Source organism: Anomaloglossus baeobatrachus, chromosome 10, assembly GCF_048569485.1.
Source record: "Anomaloglossus baeobatrachus isolate aAnoBae1 chromosome 10, aAnoBae1.hap1, whole genome shotgun sequence".
Lineage (NCBI taxonomy): Eukaryota > Metazoa > Chordata > Amphibia > Anura > Aromobatidae > Anomaloglossus > Anomaloglossus baeobatrachus.
Window position 1 is genome coordinate 176,526,997 of NC_134362.1, and position 6,000 is coordinate 176,532,996.

A 6,000-nucleotide genomic window follows, 5' to 3' on the forward strand; every position below is an offset into this window, starting at 1 on the left:
GAATGCACACAGAGGTCATATCCAGCCTTTATTACTGAAAGAGGCATACCAAATACATGAGACCTTACTGTGTCTGGGGCATAGGTTTCTTGCTATTCTTCTTTTAAATCTTTTAGAAAAAAAAATATATTCACCCTCACATTGACTAGAAACAACATGCAGCTTTTGAAGAACTTTAATGCCAGTGAAGGGGCATCATTTTTAGTGAGTTTTCAGATAAGCTTTTCTTTTTGTGAAGCATTGCTGTCACGCTAGGTATGGGGAAATACAGAGTGACCAGAGAAAAGGGAGGGGAGGGAAGTGGGAAACACTGTATCTAGGGGAAGGGGAGATGGTGACCTCTGATAAAACCCTCTACTGGTCCCTGGCTCCCCTCATGTCCCTATATAGGTTCTACACCTATGCACCGAGCAGGATATCTAGCCTTGTCTGACCCTGAACTGGGCCCTAGGTTATGAATTGGCGGGATGAGCGCTACTCAACCTCACTAAGTCCTAAAGAACTCACAGGGAAAACAAATACACAACCAATCTCCAAGATGACTTAGGGAGAGGAACAGCAACATACAACAACGTTTCTCCAAATTATTACAAGCCGACTGCTTGCAATCAGGACCGTATGAGAACTAACTCTATCACCAGCAGCATGTCAAGGGGAAATGCAGGTATATAATCACACAGAGGGTGAGGGAAAATGATTAGCAGCTGAAGGGAAAAGATTTTGCAGGGTCCTAAAGAGGAAAGAGTAAACCCTAAGAGAAAAGACACACAAAACTCCATTTACATTACAAAGAATGGCATATCAAGGAGCAGCTTATGCAGTCAAATGCAGCGACCTTCTGCAGCCGGACACCACAGGGTTGTCAACCGTGACACACCCTTGACAGTTTCCTAAAGTAATTTTAAAGAGGTTTCAATTTTGAAAGAGCTTTTTTCTTTTCCCAAAGTAAATTTTGCAGACATTTACTAGTTTCAAAACAGATAATATCAGGATCTGCTTCAAAGAAACCTTTTTTTGTTCAAAATCTCTTCCGGAAAGAAAATGTTAAGAAAAATAAAACATGAACAGCAGAGTGTAATTCCTAAGGAAAGTAGTAGGGACCATCCTTCAAGTATTTTTAAAGTGTTTTATTTAAACAGGATTTTGGAAGGGTTTGGCTAAACAAAAAAACAACTAATAAATGCTAAGATTAGAAAAAGCGACTAATAGTAGTCTTTCTTGTCTGCGGACTGTCTATTACATAACATTATTATTATTATTATTATTACACATTTTTTTATGTTATTATTTCACTTTGCCTATATGTTTTTTGTATGGCTAAACTGCAATACCAAGTACAGACCATACTCAAGAGTGGCGCTATTTCTAAAATAATAGGAAGGTGATTCTAGACACTGTGAGCAGTATGAAAAGAAGGGAAGTCAGACAAGCCGGGATCATAAGCCAGGAGGTAATGTATAAAATTCAGGGAGCAGACAGAGACGTGATCAGGAAGAGGTCCGAGGTCAGAAGCCGGGAGGTAACATATAAGATTCAGGGAGCAGACAGAGATGTGGTCAGGAAGAGGTCTGAGGTCAGAGGTGGGAGGTAACATATAAGGTTCAGGGAGCAGATAGAGATGTGATCAGGAAGAGGTCCGAGGTCAGAAGCCGGGAGGTAACATATAAGATTCAGGGAGCAGACAGAGATGTGGTCAGGAAGAGGTCTGAGGTCAGAGGTGGGAGATAACATATAAGGTTTAGGGAGCAGACAGAGACGTGATCAGGAAGAGGTCCAAGTCAGAAGCTGGGAGGTAAGGTATAAGGTTCAGGGATCAAACATAGAAATGGTCAGGATGAGGTCCGAGGTCAGAAGCCAGGAGGTAACGTATAAGGTTCAGGCAGCAGACATACTTAATCAGGAAGAGGTGCAAGGTCATAAGCGGTGGTAGTGTTCAAGATTCAGGGAGCAGACAGAGACGTGGTCAGGAAGAGGTCCGAGGTGAGAAGCCGAGAGGTAACGTATAAGGTTTAGGGAGCAGACAGAAATGTGGTCAGGAAAAGGTCTGAGGTCAGAAACCAAAATCAGAACAATTACAAAAGACAGGAGCCAAGAGCATACTGAGCAAACAGGAAGCACGACTGGCAAAATTCAGACAGAGCAAGCCCAATAAAGAAATAAAACAATCACCAGGAATGAGGCGCATCTGTGAAGGCATCTCCCAAAACCTGCGAGGACTCTGGTGCTGAAAGACAACCTGTCAGCAAGTGCACAAGACACATAGCAGAGCATTTTCAAATGCAAAATGCTCCGCACAGCAAACAGTGACAAGGTCTTCTTTTTTTCTAATCCCAAACAACCTTTTTAACCTTATGTTTTAGTGTCAGGTAGGGAAGCAAAGGTCTGATGGAATATATATACACGTATACAGCATCTCCAAAAATTTGGACTCAAGCCAACAATAGAGACCCTGCTGACATTTTCTGAACTGATTTCCCAATAAATGAACTACAAAAAAATTACAAAGTGTCCAAAATAAAATTTGTGCCCGATATTGATCTGATGAAGGGAAACAAATTTCCCGAAACGCGTTGCAGTTGTGAGACTACAATTAAAGGACATATTTTATTATCTTCTCCCCGAGAGTGTGTAAATTATTCTCTCTTCAAGAATCGACAGCTCCACATCGGACGAAGCGTTACTCATTTGTATGTGCTAGAACAATATCCTTTAAATCTCCCAAATAACACTCAATGATGAAATTTTAGCCAAGTGAGAACATTATAAATCCTTGATAGTTGGTAGAAATTGAAATTGATTTATCGGGATTGAAGTAAGAAGTGGATAGAATCAGAAAGGTTAACTATAACGAGATGACTGTACCTCTATGCACAGATTGGCTTCTTCATAATATATGCTCTTCTATAAAAATGTACAAATTTTGACTTAGAGTAGTATCTTGTAAAGACGGAAATGTAATTTAGCCAGGCACCTATAATTTCACATTTAGCCCTTTCATACAACACAATGGACGGGTAATACATGGTGATATATTACCCTTCATCTCCCAAATTCTTTTTTTCATTCTATGTTTTCTAATATTTAGAAGATTCCAGGTAAAATTATGATACATTTTACAACCAGTGATAGAATCCAGATACAAAATGAGCGGAATGACAATATAAGGATATTGATGTATTTGAGTATCTCCGAGCTGATGAAGTTCTCATCTAGTAATAGATTCCAATATTACACCTCTATGAACCATTCAAATATTCTTATTGTTATATTCTCAGTAATAGTTTCTAAATTTCTGTCTTTCCATTTCATCTTTTCTTGTATAAATGCGATGTAATTTATTTGAAGTTCAAAAAGAAGTTTCAAAACTCTTTACAATGTAGTTTTTGTTGAAAAGGAAATGTAAATTAGTCAATAATGTATGCGGTTTTTCAGAGTAAACTTTCCCTGCAGCACTCCATATGGTTGGGGGTGGTATTGCAATTAAAATATAATATTTATAGTAATTTTTTTCAGTTTCATCATCATTAAGTATTTTTCTTCTATTTTTCTAAAGCAGTACAACAATAATAAACTCATGCAAGGATAGCAGATTCTGCTGACTCATATGCTTGAGGTAATCCTGGCTTAGTACATTGGTTCAAGTACTGTCCCAGAAGGTGACGAAACGCGCGTCGGAGGCAGGAGGGAGACACATGGGCCAGCAGTCATTTTGATATGTAAGTACACAGTATTGTGTCTGTATATGTGCAATTAATATAGTGTTGACAACAATTAGACTGGCAATATTGAACATCCTTTGGGAAGCTTCTATTGAACAGTGCACTTTATTAGGCTTTGTAAGAGCTATATTTAAAGTTGGCCTTTGGACATATATTAGCAGGAGGTAATTTTGAATTGGTAATTTTTGAATAAGGTAATTTTGAGTAGGCACATTGTACTTTATAATACATTTCTGTGCATTTATTATTATTTATTGAAAATTGTTGTATTGCTATAGATAGTTTGTATATCTAATATATAAAGCTGAATGTGTGTGTGTTTGTGTGTGTATGTCCGGGATTGGCATCTGCACCGTCGCAGCTACAGCCACAAAATTTTGCACACTCACACGTCTGGAATCCGAGAGCATCATAGGCTATGTTGTTAAAATTTTAACCCCGCGCGTTCCAATTTACCAATCAATTTTGCCCCTATCTACATAATGGGGAAAAAGTGAAACGAAAAGTGTATCCGCACCGTCGCATTTACTATCACGAAAATGTGCACAGACGCCTCATGTGACCCAGGGAGTGTCGTAGACTATGTTTTGACAGGAAAATTTAATCCTGCGCTTTACAGTTATTCTCCAAACAACATGCCTTCATTAAAGTAAATGGAGCCTGGAACTACAGGTTATTAGTAGGAGCTGTGAGTGGTTGCTATAGGAATAAAAGACATTCATAGTATAAGAAGCTTATATGTGAGGTAATAACATGTCGGTGGGGAGACGGATAGAGAGAGACAGATAGGGAAAGAGACAGAGAGATAGCGACAGACAAGGAAAGAGACAGAGACAAACGGTGAAAGAGACAGACAGAGACAGACAGTGAAAAAAAGAGACAGACCTGGAAAGAGACAGACCTGGAAAGAGACAGATGGGGAAAGAGACAGACAGACATGCAGACAGGGACAGAGACAGGCAGACAGGGAAGGAGGAGACAGCCAGAGAGACAGACAAAGATAGATGGGAAAGACACAGACCTTCATAGAGACAGACGGGGAAAGAGACAGAGAAATAGATACAGACAAAGACAGGCAGACAGGGAAAGAGACAGATAGGAAAAGACACAGACAAAGAGGCGGGGAAAGAAACAGACCTGGGAAAGAGACATACCTGTAAAGAGACAGATGGGGAAAGAAACAGAGAGATAGAGACAGACAAAGAAAGAGACAGAGACAGGCAGACGAGGAAAGAGGCAGACCTGGAAAGAGACAGACAGGGAAAGAGACAGATCTGGAAAGAGACAGACGGAGCACATAACTTGGCCAATTTAGTTAAATCTGTGTGGAATATCTGTGGTGTTGAAATATATGTTGTGAAATGCTTCAACACACATTAAATATGGGGGTTGTTGGAGTGACAAAGTCAAATGAGAAAAAGTGTGTGGGTGTGTGTGTACAGACTTCTATATGTGTTCTCTCTGTTTTTGATTCTGTTGCTGAGATGCTTCATGCCATATTTGTGGGCACTGCTGGGTGACAGTGTAGCGGTTTTTTATTTCCTTCTGGTACTAGAGGTGATGTTCAGGCAAGGATCTTGGGAGTTAACTCCTAGAGATGAGGAATCCCAAGCTTATAGCTGTATACAGCAGATTCCCGTTCTTATCTTGGGGGTCCCTTGATCCAAGTGCGTTTCTCCCTTCCCTAGTAATTCAAAGGTTCTTCAGGGGACTCTGATGTGGCTTGATAGGCCAACGATGTCCAGCATGGGTGGCGGCGGCTGCTCGTGTTGCTGCTGCTTTTTAAATATACTCTCTCGGTCCTCCCCTGGAAGCATATAAAGTGGAACTCATCTGCGCTTCACCAGTGACTTCATCTGAAGTTCAAGTTAAGTCCAGGTTCAAAACCGAACTTTAAAAAAGTTCAGCTGGACCAGAAGAACCCGATCTTCCACGGATCCACTCTGCTCTAGTTACAAGAATCAGTGAGTTCTTCCCCTCCTCCCTTCCATCTGTTCGGAATAAATTATGAACTTGACTAAAAAATTAAAAGAACCTGTCACAGGCACGCTCAACACCTGTTCTTACACTGATCCACCATGGGGTCACGTGAAGGGCTACCATGAATGTAATTGATATCAATGAGGTGCATTGTCCCAAACTTGACCCCATGGGCTTAATCACAGTGGGAAAAGAAGAAAGAGGGTAGCAGGTTGGTCATCAGGGGTTATTGGGGGTTCATTCGTAAGTTTAATCTGGGCTTCTTGGACTCAATCTTTTTGCCGACTTACCACCATAAGGA